At 44.3% G+C, this 15468-nt stretch overlaps 2 long non-coding RNA genes across 3 annotated transcripts in view; one reads left to right on the top strand and one right to left on the bottom strand.

The window, feature by feature from the left end:
• Positions 1–203: 203 nt before the first annotated feature.
• On the bottom strand, positions 204–6528 carry LOC107077038 (uncharacterized). The gene is made up of 3 exons (XR_001478180.2): positions 6124–6528; positions 2989–3052; positions 204–239 (listed from the first exon to the last, which is right to left on the bottom strand). It is a non-coding gene; the product is annotated as an uncharacterized lncRNA (long non-coding RNA).
• LOC107077037 (uncharacterized) overlaps positions 5955–15468 on the top strand; it is a 26632-nt gene continuing 17118 nt past the window's right edge. For both annotated transcript variants that reach the window (XR_011187914.1, XR_011187825.1), the window contains exon 1: positions 5955–6046. This is a non-coding gene — a long non-coding RNA (uncharacterized lncRNA). The remainder of the gene's footprint in view (positions 6047–15468) is intronic.

Raw genomic sequence — 15468 nt, 5'->3', positions numbered from 1 at the left:
AAGACTTTCAGGTTATTAACCTCAAAGTCTGTGAACACAGTAGGTGTAGTGGCTGTTATTTTATATAGTGAATTTCATGGTACATAAACTCAACGCACTGTATAACAAAATAAACAAAAGAGAACAAAATACCTAATTTAAATTACTTAAACAAAAACTAGCGTATAACAATTTGAAAGCGCTAACTTACTTGAAGGCATCTACTAGGGTTTCCAGTGTTCAGAGTCTTGTATTGGGACCTGAAATAAGGCCAGAATCCAATTTAGTATCATTTTAAAAACTTAATTTCATTAGTAGATACGAAACAAAGCTAATATCACAGGTCCACAATCGGTCAGTATTATATTCTTCCATGCTTTATCCAGTACAGGTTCAGGGGGGGAGCCAGAGCCTATCTTGGCAAGCAATGGGCGTAAGGCAGGATACACCTTGGATGGGACACCAGTCCATTCCATGGCACGCATGTACTCACACCAGGGCCAGCTGTCCCAGAACCCATTAACCTGTCTTTGGACTGATAGATGAAAACCAGAGTACTTGGAGGAAACCCACGTGAACACGAGGAGAACATACAAACTCCAAGGAGACAGCACCCCAGGAACCGAACAATTGTGCTGCCCTAGTATATTCTTGGTAGATTTAAATGAAAATTACCACAGATGTGCTGCATAGCTGAGCTGACCGAATTTTCCTAATGGATGGAATGCAAAAGAGCCAGTTAATGGGATTGTGTGTTTGAACATGTGTCTGAGATGGCAAAGAGAGGGGACTTTATTTTCAAATTTAAGAAAACCCCCTGTTTTCATGGATGGGGGGGGGGGGGGGCTTTAAAAATCCACTTTTAATGAGTAGATTTCCGATACGAGGGCAGTAGTGACAAGAGTCTTGTTTGGGTTTCCACCTCTGCTGGCAAGCAGCGCACAAACAAACAGTAAATCAGCCTGACAGCCCTTCTGCTTAGTGAACGCCTAATTACCGTCCTAGCTCGACAAGGGGAAAAACTCAGCTATTCTGCAAAACTCATCTCCCAATCACAGCCAACTCTTTAAAACAATACACTGGAACTGCAACTAATAACTCTAGCCATGATGATTAATCACCCCGTGCAGAGTCGGTCATTCTGCTGAAAGGAGAAAGGTGGGGGGTTTGTAGTCCTCAAGTGTATCAGCGAGTCTAGACCTAAGATGATATCGATCAGAAAAGTATCCCTTGCTTCTAGGAGAAGTGTTCTGTTTAAGTTGAAGCAGCATTACTGTGTAATTATTTTAGCAATACGTTGGTTTCGTTTGTGAGTTGACACAGAGTTTGGGGACTAGAGTTCGGGAGAGAAGACGAACACATGACAACAGAGTCACATGACAAACAGGGTAAAGTTCAACGACAGGAACAAAATACAGAACACGTATTAGAGACTAGTTTACAGGTAGGATTGCCACCTTATCCACATGTAATAACTGGACAATGATTGTGCATAGGCTACTCGCTATATTTTGAAATTCTGCTGCTAGTTATCATGTGTCCAGGGCAGTGGGCATGTGTCTGGTTAGGTCATGTCTCATGTTTCCTGGATTGACGCATATAAAAATCCGGCTCAGGATTATTTAATTCTGGCAATCTGGACATGTAGATACAGCAATGGGCCAGTCCAGGACAGACTGAGATGGGCAGCAGCTCAACAATCAAATGGTAGGAGGCAGATTATCTAAAAAATGAATAGAGAGCATCAGCCGTATTGTTATTATGTGTAACCTTCAAATAAATGTGTGTGGTCTTTTTTTTCATTCTGTCCTTGACAAAAAACAAGTCAGTTAAATCCTCCTGAACAAAGCCCAGTGACGACTTTGGTCAAGAGCTTCTCTTCTGAAATGTATAATAAGTTTTATTTCCATTCACGAGGTCCTACTGCAGGTTAAATTTTAATTAGTACATTTCAGTTACAGGCGTTTCTGTAACAAAAAGGGCAAAGACTGCTCTCTACTTCATGCGTTGCCTGTTTCTATTAAAACTCCGCTCAGCAGACAATGTAACAAAACAAGTTGGCAATAAATTTCTGACTCCTACAGCCTCTCAACTTCACTGTTAACAAGAACACAAAGCTTAATGGCTTAAGATGAATGAAGGAAGTGGGGAAGTACAGTACACTTCTCTGTGGAGTTTCAGAGTCCCGTGTGCCTTGTTTTAGGGTTCCCCACAACTATGCCGCTCAAGAGGAAGCACTACAGCTTTTCTGAGACCCTTCTTGCTTGAGTCAAAAGCTGCTACCGACAATAGAGAAACAACCGCCAGTGATTCTGGGATAGCGATAAAAGTGACAACAGGTTGGTTGAGGTTGTCCACATCCCCTGTAGCATCCTCACAGCTTTAGCCTCTGTGCTGTAAAATGTTTCTGGGCTCTACAGGAACCCTGTAACTTCACGAGTCTGCGGTTTACAGCGCCACACTGGAGCGGAGGTTTGTCACGAGCCCAGGGTTGACGAGAGCAGCGGCCTTTATCCAGCCTTCAGGCAGGGGATGTGAAGAGCGAGTGAGGCTGCTCTACCTTACGGGTCAAGGGTCGCCTGGCCTTTACTTATGGGTCACTGGTGACCGCCTGCACTTTCAACACCAAGCAGGGGGCAGTGCTGCAGCCTCCCCCGGGCAGCCAAGCAAGGATGGGGCTAAAATGCATTGAAAGGTTTGTCATTGTGTGTCTGGTGTACGAGGGAGAAGTGGCAGGGCCGCTGGATTAGTGCATGGGGCGCGATCCCATTGAGGAGCGCTGCGAGAGACAAAAGTGGGAAGGTCACCCAGAGCTAATGCATCCCTTTGTCGAAGAAAATTGTCATTTTTCCTGCTCTGCTACCGAGCTTTTCAGCCTCAGCGTATGGCCATAATTTGTTTTTTAAATTTGTTATTGATGGGCTTGGGATGAGATGGAACGGGGGAGAGCGCACTGGTGTGTGCGCGTGTGTGTGGGCTGGGAGGGCTCTGCGAGCATCTCGGCATTACCATTTAAATGCTGGCCGGTTTTCCGATGCACGCGAACCCAGGGGACATGTTGCCTGCTCCCGAGCTGGAAAAAAAAAAGAGACAAAAAGAAATCACTCAGTCTGACATGCATAGGTGGCTTGGTTTTTCTTTCTGCTTTCTAATGCAACTTTGATGGGAAGCGACAGAAGTTGAAAAGGATATCTTTTCAGAAACGGCCTGCTGCAGTCGGGGATGATTCCTTTATTTTCCGAAGATTGGACTTTTTCTCCATCCATTATCTCTAAGAGACCAAGGCCACCGGTGTCACCAGTATAGAAAATGACAGTTTACCCCCTTTTTTTACCAAATGAATGTATAATCACTAAAGATATTTCATTATGCTACTGACATTCGCCAAGAAATTCGCCATTTTAAATGCCGTATGTAGTATTTAATACACTGAAAAATCAAGACGAGTACTGCAGATATCAGCGGCATGGTAGCCCAGTGATTAGTAGTTCAGGTGGGTAGCTGCGTCAGCATGCGTAGGCTGCAAAGGAACAAGTAATAGGTTTATTCCATGCTGAAAAAAAGAAGAAAGAAAACACAACGTTTCGCCCGTGGGGTCTTCTTCAGGTTAGTATTGCTGTTAGTATTGCTTGTTAGTATTGCAGATTAGTATTGCTGCTTTGCAGTGCTGGGGCCATGGCTTCTTCTGTGGAGTTTGCATGCCCCATGTTTGTGTGGCTTTCCTCCAAGTGCTCTGCTTTCCTCCCACAGTTACGGGACATGCTGGTAGATTAAGTGGCTTCTGGGAAAACTGTCCCAGGTGTGACTGTGTTTCTGTCTGCGTGTGACCTGCCATGGACTGGCGTTCTGTCCAGGTTGTATCCCTCTTTGCATACAGTATGTTGCTTGCTGGTTTAGGCTCCGCCCCCCCCCCCCCCGACTCAATTAGAAAATTGGTGGTGGGATTACCATAAATATCTGGCTGCTTTGTCCTGAAATAAAACATACCACTTCAGAAGTAATAGGAGCTTCAGTACAGTGCATGCATCATGTATTAATAGAGCATCAATGACTGCACACAGGATTTGATGGGCCATTGCAGGCACAACTACTAGTAACTACTACTAACTGCCCAAGGTGCACAGCCTACATAAGCACCAGACCAGAGACCGTTCTCTCTTCAAAAGTGGGAATTTTTGCCCATCACTGTAACAAGCACATCTTTGCACTCGGAGTTCTGTTACGCTGACACTGAAGAGTCCCTTGACTCTTGTGCCACTAAGATGCTTCAGTCCAGCCCTCCACAAGACGCAAAAGTGACAATCCAGCCAGAATCACAGATTGGGAAAATAAAGCCTAACCCCACAGGAATGTCACAAAGAGACGGGGGACTAGAATCGAACCTCTTTCATCTGGAGGAGGGGACGCCGCAAGAAGGATCTGATTCAAGGTGAGATCATTTAAGGGACGGAGTCAATCGCACTGCCTACTTCGTGATGAAATGAGGTTATGAAGGTCACGGACAAAAATAAGGAGGAGACGCACTCGGGCTGAAAATAGAGCGGTTTCACACCAGCCAGCTCTGCTCTGGAATCCTTCAAGAGACGAGAGGAGATCTGGGAAGAGCTTATTTGCACTTGAATTTCCCGTCTGTTATTCCTGAGCGCGTTTTTTTAGCTATCCCATCTAGGAAATGTATGCATACGCCTTAAAATGGAAGTTTGTTATTCCCTAAAAAACCTTAAGTTCATGGACAATTCCCAAAAGGGCATAGAAAACCTTTTTTTGTTTTGTTTATGTAACGTCTTCGATGGCGAAAATATGACCTGTCTCTTTAATGGTTCCCAGCCCTACTGCGTATAGATGAAGGACACCCATCCCAACCCACCGAACAAGGCATTCGCGTCAGTAGACCCTGTGGTGCTTTATTTCATGTTCTCTGACCAATTAAGAGCTTCTAGTCCTTGAAGGTAAATGTTTTTATATAGTACGTTATAGTATATAGTAGGTTAGAGCGAGAAAACATGACCAGTGGTCTGAAGGATACCTGAATTGTGAGTCTACAATTTACTACCCGGATATAAACAGATTTTCAGGTCTCTTATTTTTGTGGGTTTCATGTGGTCAGTCACACCAGAAGAGGCAAAAAATACTTCTGGGAATAGCAAACCACTACACGACACAGAGGTGGACTGAGAACCCTCTGGGTAGGTTTTATTAAATCGATACATTGTGCTACAGGAAAGACTCCTGGTACCCAAAAATACTTAGCATCTCACCACGTGTAGTGGGCATTAAAACTGTTGGTCAAGCATTTGTAAACCGAGTCAGTAGTTTTAATATAACGTCCACTTTGTTTCCGTGCTCGTTTGTAACATTTATTTTTGTTCCTACATGTTTTCTCTTGCGTCAGCTTTGCATAATGCTGTTTCTTGGTCTTAAACAGCCGAATCGCCCTGCAACTCACAGCTGGTAACCCACTGAAGTGCAGCAGGTGTGAGCCTGGTCAGTACCTGGATGGGAGACCTCTTGGGAAAAACTAGGGTTGCTGCTGGAAGAGGTGTTAGTGGGACCAGTAGGGGGTGCTCATCTGGCAGTCTGTATGGGTCCTAATGCCCAAGTATAGTGACTACTATAGTTACTGTAAAATGGTACCGTCCTTCGGATGAGATGTAAAATTGAGGTCCCGAATCTCTGTGGTCATTAAAAATCCCAGGGCGTTTCTCAAAAAGAGTAGGGTGTTACCCCAGCGTCCTGGCCAAATTTCCCACTGGACTTTACCAGTCATGACCTCCAAATAGATTGGTAAATGAGGCGTTTTTTAATGTTTTGAAAACTTTCCGTCAAAATACTGATTACGGTGAGTTAAGAAATTCTGCGGCTCCGCTTGCTCGAAACGTCTGCGATCTGTTCTCGACCCGCGAGCTCATAATGCGCGTGCGTTCCACCCCTATAAATGTTTTTTTAAATTAGGCCTCCGACAGTTTATTGTGGTGACGCCATCAAGAAGCGCTGACATTTGAAAATATCTTCAGCAGCTGGCGAAGACGGTTGGAAGAAACCGTCTGAAAGGTTTGAAATTGAAAAGGTGGGTTGCGGTTTCTTATTTTATTTATTTTTGAGGTAAAACATACGGCGGAAGTTGCTGCTTTTGTCAATACTCACGTTGAGACGAAGTCGCTGGTCGGTGTGTAGTTTCAAAATATCGTTATTTTTTTATCTTTATTGGTTTTGCTGCTTCGGTCACAGAGTGGGGAGGATATTTTGGGGGCAAAGCAAACCACAGCATCAAACAGCTTTGAAATGAGAAACGTCTGGCTTTGGTTATGAATATTACATAACAATATTACAAGTAAGTGTTCGGGCCAAATTTCCCCCTGGCCTTTACTAATGATGGCCTCCTGATAATCCCCATCATCACTCTGCTCTCCTCCCCACTGAGAGCTGGTGTGTGGTGAGTGTACTGCCATCGCATCATCCAGGAGGGGCTGCACACTGGTGGTGGTGGAGGGGAGTCCCCATTACCTGTAAAGCACTTTGAGTGGAGTGTCCAGAAAAGCGCTATATAAGTGTAAGCAATTATTATTATTACTAGTTACGTGGGTAGCTGCGTCAGCATGCGTAGGCTGCAAAGGAACAAGTAATGGGTTTATTCCATGCTGGAAAAAAGAAGAAAGAAAACACAACATTTCGTCCGTGGAGCCTTCTTCAGGTGTGAGAAGAACATAGTAATTATTAATACAGTGCCATTCTGTAAATGCTGATATAGTCTTGCAGTTCAAAAATTAAACTAGTAAGAGAAGCGTAGCACCAGAGGCACTCTGGGTGACACCCTTTTCTTGCTGTGTCCCAAAGCTCTTGAACTCTATCCCTAAGGATGTCAGAGAGTCACCTACCCCGAATGCACTTAAATCCAGACTCCAGACCTTTTGTTTTTTCAGAAAGGCTTTTATTTAATTAGTGTCTGTGTCTGCTCCATTTTCTAACAACCTTCTATCTTCTGCTGCATCTCTAATCTCTTGTTTCTTAGATGCTTGTTTTGTAACTTGCTATCCTTAAAACTGATTTTTAACACCTGCTGTAAAGCACTTTGCGAAGCTGCTATTAAAGGTGCCATATATACTGTAGAATAAAGTATTTGTTTTTATTCCTCGCCTGTGCTTTTCCTGCCATGTGCAGAAACAGCTTGCTGTCTGTCCAGATGTGCAACATGTTGTCCTTCTGCAGTGCCAACTTGGATAGCTTTTTATTTGGTAATACCTTAACCTAAATGACGGATAATGGCTCCCATGAAGCCGCCTAGCACCCCAAAAGAAAAATTTCCACTTGTTCAGTTGCGTTGGCTTCCTGTTCCACAGAACTGAGTTTGGAGGTGACCTGTTAATTAATCACGATCACCCCACGCAAGATTCAGATTCACAAACGCGCACAAAAAAAAATAATTACTGCCAAAATGTGGAGACAGGCCTTCTGTAATTAATTATGTGTTTACTGGCTTCCCACAAGTGCACGAAGACAATACTGTGTGTATAAATTGATCTAATTGCATATTTGACATTTTCCATTGCAGTTCCAATATAGCACTGAATAATAATTCCATTCGCAGCTTGTCGTGATGACCTTTGTTATTTCTGCAGGAACAATAGTCTGACACAGTCTCTGCTTTGCTTCTTCTGGGAATTAAGTTTTTTTTTTTGGGGGGGTGGTGTGTGGTTCAGTCTGAACTTCTCTTTGACTTTCAGCTGCTTTATCTCTTCAGCTTCAGTTCAAAGGGAGATGATTTAATAAACTTCTGCTTGGGTGTGCTGAGTTCAGTAAAAAAAACCCATGACATTTTACTGTATCGCAAAGCCTGTTATTCCTATCTGATGCTGTTTAAGCCCATCCTGGTCTCACAGCTAACAGCCCCAGCCCTGTCCTTTTCCAGTGGGTTTTCTTCCCAATGTTTTCATTTCAAATGGTCAGCATTAACTTGTAGGCTTTTAGGAGGTGAGAGGAAACAAGATCTGGGGAACATGCAAACTCCCCACATGTGTCCACATACAGCCAAGGCCAGATTCAAACTCGGGTCCCTGGAGTTGTGAGTTGGCTATACTAACTCCTATCCCAACAATCTGTCTGTTCCCATTTCTAAAAAAAACCCAAAAGATTGGCTTATATTCCTTGCAATTGTAATGGAAAGTATTTTATTGACTACCGTGTACTATTATTCTCTGGAGACATTGAGTTATCTCCACGCTAAGTGAAACCAAGCTGAGTGACCACATGCACTTAGTGAATTCAGAAAATAAGGCAGAGTTTGTCTTAAGCAGCCCAACCTTTTGGCAGTAGTCTGCATGACATACTGTAAACTGGATTGTTTTAATTGCTTTATATTAATTTACCAGCATATTAGTATCCTTTCCTCTGACACTGCCCAATGAATAAAGGCTCTCTTTGTTACCCCTAGTTTGAATCCTCTTAAGAACCAGTGGAGCTAGCAGAATATGCAGAGCAGTTCAATTCCACAAACTCTCGCCACTTTAATTGAAGGAAGTCCTGTTAGCAGAATGTCTAGAATAACCGAGACAGGGCTGCAGATATTTCACCACCTTGTGGAATACACTCCACACCCTGTTCCAGCTATTCCTGCTGCTTGTCATACAAAGTGTTGTGTTTCGATTGGTTAATATGTTGAGCTGTGAGCGAATCAGCCTGTTCGTTGACAGCATATGGTGTAACCACACCTGTGGAGCTTAGTGGTGTCCAGGAAGCTGTCTGTTCAAAGTGTTTGGATGTAACCTCTGAAGTTCAAGGTGTATGGCAGTCAGCTTAAATATAGGAATTTGAACACCTATGATGTTCCTCTGGTGTTGCTAAATTGTCCAATTAAGCATCTGGCCTCACATCAGGGCCAATTTTCCCAGAAGCCAATTAACCTGTCAGTATGATTTTGGGGTGGCAGGAGGAACTGGAGCACCTGGAGGAAACCCTGTGTTCGTGTGGGAGAACATACAAACTCAACGCAGATGGCACCCCAGGTCCAGAATTGAACCCAGGACCCCAGTGTGGTGTGGCAGCAATGTACTCCACGGGTTTGTAAATTACACATTATAAATGTGTAATAAAGGAGCTATCCATGTGTATTCACGTGGTTATACACTAATAAAGCATTTTGAGATGGGAGTGCTTTTCTAGTTAACACACTGCTGCACATTATCAGGGGTCAACACAAACAGGTTAATCACCTTCTTAATATAATCTGATTTGTAATGTAGAAGTTAAATCCCTGGTCCCTAATTTGAAGTGTGGGAACAGAGGTGAATTTTAAATGCCATCTGCACACAATAGAAATGTACAGAGATAAACACCAGAAATAAACAGGAATAGAAAGAGAAACAAACAAACAGGTTGCAGTTGTCAGTGCCGTGAGATAAAGGTCTTAAACGCAATGCTAATAAATTACTGGAATAATCCAGCAGCTCGGAGCGGACCTGTCAGAGAGGCTCTTTTCCCCATCTGTCACTCGCCCCCCCCCCGCCCCCTCCGGCTCATTAAGATTCCCTTCGCCGAAAGGTGACTTCTGAAGTGCGCTGTGTGACAGCCGCCCCCTGGTTCAGCCTGAAGGGAGCACAGACACACTGACAGGTACCAGGGACCTCTCTCTTCCCTGGGGGGGGGGGTTAGCGGGTGCTGGTGGTGGTGGTGGAGGGGGGGGTGGTCAGACTCCAGCAGGATTATCGAGTCAAAGACACCCCCCCCCCCCCCCTACAGAACCTACAGAAAATGGATATACTGTACCCAGGAGACATGGTCGCAGGTGCCATGTGGCTCATTCTCCTCCCTGCCCTCTTTCCCTCCATCTCTCCTTCTGTATCATTCCCTGTGCATTCTCTCTTTCCTCTCTTCCTTTCCCCGCTGTTCCTTCCCTCTTTCCCAGCCTGCAGCCCTTCATCTGCCGAATCAAAAGGCCGAAATGTGTGGCGCTGAGAACGGCGTCTCGGGAGCTCGTGCTCTTCGGCACGAGGGCAGAACAAGCTCTGATTCTGGTATCTGTGTTGTAGAAACGAAAGCAGCGTAGTGACATAATTCAACACCCAGCTTCAAGTGCTTCATCTAAAAAAAAAAACTGACTGTTTGAATCTGCCTGAAAATGGAAATTTCTGGCTTTTTGTTCGGTTCTGTCCCCTCTCTCTTTTTTGGTGTTCCTTCTATTGGTGGGCGGGGACTTTGAAGTCCTTATCTGAGGCTAAATGGCCGCTTTGTTGCAGACCATACTACTTTCCAAAAGATGAGTTGCACATAGAAAGCTAGAAAAAATGTGGAATGTGAAGGAGGCAGCTGGGATTTGTTCATTTATATGCTGAAAAGGGCACCACGTCTGAAAATCGGCAAGTGCCGAAGATGAACAGCTCCCTAACTGCTTTTCAGCAGGTCAGGGCTGTTCATTCCTACAAGTTATGCCGGCGTGACTTAAAAGGACAGATATTTCTTTTCTAATTCAAAATAAAATTGATTGTTCAGATATTTGCCCCACAGATATCGAAGTCTGGTGTTTTTTATCTTTATTATTTCTTTATTGTTTGCTTTTAAAGTGTTTGAATTTATCTTTGCATTTAAAGCTAACTCTACACTGCCTTTCTGATGCTTCATTGCTTGCATTTCTGAAGAGCAACTTGTTCCACTGCCTAATGCACAAGTAACACTAGCTTCTCAACTTCCGTGCTATTTTCTGTGTAAATTTACATAACTGTGTAAATTTACAACAGATTATACAGTTTAAAGAAATTGTTAATTTCATTACATTGCTGCCTTGTAGTTCATTAAACATAATACTTTGTACTGAGATTCCCCATCCTGGACCTTGATACCCACCAAACTGCCTGGTTTTATTCCAGCTAAATTCTGGATTCAACAATAGAACCCTTACTTGACTTTACGAGGATTAATTGGGACTGTTTGGGTGTTTTCCACTCTTAAAAAGAGTGTTGGATTTTCAAAAAAATCTTATACGTATTCCGGTCAAGCAGCCTTGCAGTTTAATGAAGTTACTAAGCTGAGTGGCAATGAAAGGCAGCAGGCGTGTGGGCCTCCAGGACCAGTGTTGGGACAACCAGGAACGTCTGGGCTGCGCTTTAAGTAAGCGCCTTTGTGATTGAGCCATTTGGAAGCGGCGGAGTCACTTTTGTTTGAGCTGACTGTAAGATGAAAGCAGGCAGCACAGTGTCAGAGTGGTTGGCATTGCTACCTTGGAGCACTGGCCCTGTGTTCGTTGCTGGGTGGAGTTTGAATGTTCTTCAGATCCTCTGTGTTCAGTTCTGGAGCTGGGGTGCTATCTGCGTGGAGTTTGAATCTCCTCCGCATCTTCACGTGGGTTGTGTCTGACTGCCCTGAGGTGGACTGGTGTCTGGGCCAGGGTGAATCCTGCCTTCCAAGCATTGCTTGCTGGGATGGGCTCTGTCTCCCCCACAACCCTGAACTGGATGCAGCAGTTAGGAAATTGATGGATGTGGAGGTTCAAAGCATGACAATTATTTAGGCTACGAGTACGCAACCTGGCTCTTCCCCAGCAATTACAAGTCTTTGCAAGTCTTCCAACTGTAGTTTTAGTTATAGGTGATCTTGAGCTCCTGGGTCAATTAAGTAGTAACAGATCAACTGAGTAATTAGGGAATGGGAAAGTTCAAAGTCATACAATTATGTGGTGTTTAAAAAAATGGGTGAGCCAGATTGCCTATCCCTGTTTTAGATTTTCAAACAGATTACCGCGGACCCGACTTCCAAAACATGGAAGAAGACTGGGGCAGAATCATTCACAAATCACCCTCTTTATAGTTATTTTTCTGACATTCAGATGGAAGCTTTTGTGATTAAGGGCAGCACTGATAGGTATGATACTGATAGGTAAGCGTGACACAGTGCTTCCAAACGGAGTCTAGAGAACTAGGCCTGAAACTATGAAAGAACTCCACCCTCATTGTCTCACTGGTTGCCTCAAATCCCATCAGGTTTCCAATTAATGACTCTCACAATGGGACTTGGTAATGCATTAACACCCTTGTGATTAGTGTGATCTAACCAGAGTTCTTCAGCAAGGGCTCTGATTTCTCATTAACGTGGAGCTGTAAAATAAGAATCCAGAGAGGGTAGTAGCGGAGTGGAGGCAACCTTTTGCAGTACATTGCTGTTAAAAAAAAGACCAGGTAATTAGGGAAATCACACATTTTCTCCATTTCGCAACATCTTGGTGCCCTTTATTTCTGAATAAGTGCTTCCAATCAGATGTGTTGACCCTGCGTGTCCCACCCACGCTGTCCAGATTGATCGGCTGATCAAGGACACCGTGTGCCCCCTGTCACACACTACCCACACACCCCTCCCCGAGTCTCTCTGCACCACAAGAAGCACCACTAGCCTGGGACTCTGGAAGGGTGTCACACCGGACTGTTGTCCAATTAACTTAAACAAAGGAAAAAGAAGCTGACAGTGGCTGGGGTGGGAGGAGGGACACTTTTCATCTTAAATTCACACCAAATGTCACCAGAGGACGTCTGACGGCAAAGCAATTAAAATGTAAAGCAAGTGGAGCAAAACTGTTAATTGTAGTTCTGTGGGGGGGGGTTGCAGACAAAGCTTTTGTATTATTACTTTCAGAGGAACTGTTAATTGTCTGCAGCAAGCTGGGACGTTTTGTAGGTGGGTAAAATAAATATTGTTTAAAAAATAGAAAAACCGAACTGCAAAAAAAGTATGTTAGTGTATTGCATGCTCAGTGCTACGAAAATGATGTGCATTGTTTTGCAAAGATCTGAGCAGCATCATGCCATCATATTGACAGGCCCTGGAGTCCTGTAGGCCTTCCAACCAATCAGAGTAGAGCATCTTGAATTCTTTGGCATATGATAACTGATGCTATTGCACCTAATGAAGACAGTCTCATGCTGTACTCCCAGCCTCCTCTCCTATCCTACTTTAAATCCTGTCATGCCACCACAAGTGCATTTATGGTTTTGTCCCCATTTGACTTGTTTAATTTTTTCAAAATGTAAGTGCAAACTCCGGATTGGCTGACGGTGAAATGGGGGTGACATGTGATGAGCTGTAAGAAAATGAGAGACGAGGACTTTTCAGTCTTGTCTGTTTGTTAACACATAAGACATGAGCACTTGAGCTCGTTTGCCCTTCTCCCTTAATACCAAAGGGTGTGCCAGGAGCTGAAGAAGTTCAGAAAAATTAAAGCAAATTAATACAAGAGTCCAGGTAGCAGGGCAATGAAGGGAACTCGCATAACTTTTTTTTTAAAGCATGGTTGCTGATAATGAGCTCCTCAGTGTCTCTCCCTGGCTCGTTTCTGCAATGCTGAGGGGCAGCTCCATGAAAACAACCCAGGGATCTCGTTAGAAAGCATTTTCGTTAAGGATTTCTAACCCAACTCCCCCCTCTCCTCCCTCCCCATTTAGTGTAGGAGACAATCGGAATACCTCCAGGCACCTGGCTTGTGTCCGATAAGTCCTCCGTCTGGGATCCGGGAGACATGTCTGGCAACTGACAGCTCCTAAGGTGCCACTAGCACAGTACCTTTAGAACGAACAAGCTCGGAGTCTAACTAGGACTGCAACAAAATGAACCTGATTTTTTTCTCATATAAAATCTGTTTGAGTGACCCACTCCAGCCTCCAGTTTCCATAATCTACCTCTTGGTACAAGTGGCCCCATCCATAAACAACATGATCCCATTTTTTAAAAAATTCTGGACTTCTCTTGACTTCACAGACCTCCAGAAACAGGTGCCATTCCCGTTCCCGTGCAGTGGTGGACTCCATGTTATCATTCCAGGACAAATAGCTTGGCTGAATCCCTTCCAGTGACGCACATGCCTCACATACCATTAAAACCAGTATAAAGCATTAGCCTTCTGCACCACTGCATGCATGGCTGTTAGGATAAGGAAATAACCCAGAAATGACTAAAGTCGGGTGCATGATGGTAGAAGAACCTGCTGTTCTGGGGTTAGCCTGCTTTCTGACACGCTTTGCCACAAGGAGCTTGTAAAGCTTTCAGAATTGCTTTGACCCGACTTCAGCGTTCCTGCTCTGAGCTTTGCAAGATTTCCTTCTGCTGTTTCACGGTTTAATGTTTTTAGTGCCGCTCACCCTTTGCTTGTTTTTCTCCGGACCTCATGCCATACTTCACTTCACCCCCGTTAGGCTTCGCGTTTCCCCGTCGTCTGTTTTGTTTTAGTTTTTCAGGGCCCGACACGACGAAGTTTCTGCCTGGATTATTGGGCTCCCGGTTCATGGCTCTCTCTGCTCTTTGCCCTGTCGCCCCCGCAGTGGGGGAGCTCCTCCTGGTCCTGTTCACTTCCTCCTCCGGCTCACAAGGTGTGGAGCAGCCGCCCAGGCAGCATACGGAGCCTAGCAGAGCTAGGTGACAGCAGGTTCCAGCCCAGCGTGCCCGGGAGAGGAAAGAAAGAGAGATGGCGCCAGGCCTCGTCCGCATTATTAAAGATCTCAGATGACTAAAGGGGAGACAGCCGGAGCTGTGCCGGGGCCTCGGTGTGCAGATTAGCAAAGGGAACACGGATACAACCCCAGGGGCCATTTCAATTCTCTTCCATTTCCAGCTCATTGACCACGAGCCATTCTCGTGCAGTTTTCATCTACTTTCCTTCGCCATCCTGAGCTTAACTGCAGCTCATCATAATTGCGTTTATGCCACCTGTATGGTTTTAATGCTTTTTGATATCTCCTTTTATTTCTTTTCTCTTGTTTTTTTTTCCGCAGCTTGTTGTGCAGCCAGACAACGCATTCGTAGCAGACATTTAATATTAATTTGCAGAAGGCCTGCGTTTAACACAGTTGCTGTAAATCATGTTGAATTAATGATGCGTTCCTCTGAAATGTTTACCCCACATGAAAAGTCGTGCATAGTATAACTGTTCTGCCCACCATTGCTTTTAAAAGGGTAGCTTTTTTCCATTATTAATTTTTTCACTTTATAACCAGCAGCGTGATTCTCTGTTGAGCTTTCTCCTTAGATGTGCATGTTGAAATTGCAGAACAAACTGTATTGGGGACCGGCAAATTTCTGAAGCTTTCCAGAAAAGGTTTGCTCCCTGTTAATGCCAAGTTTAGATTCCCAAATCCAACCACAGCTCTTATTGTCTTCATCTTCAGAGTAATGGGTATTCCTTCCTTAAGTCTGATGGTCTGATTCTTAAAGCAGTAATTAACACTAATCTAGAGTTTACCTGATGCTAATAATGCAAGAGCAATAATGCTAATCTTGGGGTCAATGAACCATTCCAATCCAATACAAATTGGATTCCAGCTCCAGACTTCAGTGATAGATAAGTAAGCTAGGCAGCTGTGCAATACGATGAAGTAATGAGTCCCTTGGCAACAAATGGAGAGTATTTGTGAATGGGTAATGATGGCCTTTTTTTCTGCAACAGATCAGTGTGAGGGCTCTCCTTGGCTTGGATTTATTCCACTGCAAAGCCCTTGCGCTGCTGTTGGATAGATAAAGCAA

Source organism: Lepisosteus oculatus, chromosome 1, assembly GCF_040954835.1.
Source record: "Lepisosteus oculatus isolate fLepOcu1 chromosome 1, fLepOcu1.hap2, whole genome shotgun sequence".
Taxonomy (NCBI): Eukaryota; Metazoa; Chordata; class Actinopteri; order Semionotiformes; family Lepisosteidae; genus Lepisosteus; species Lepisosteus oculatus.
This window is presented reverse-complemented; position numbering and strand designations above follow the sequence as displayed.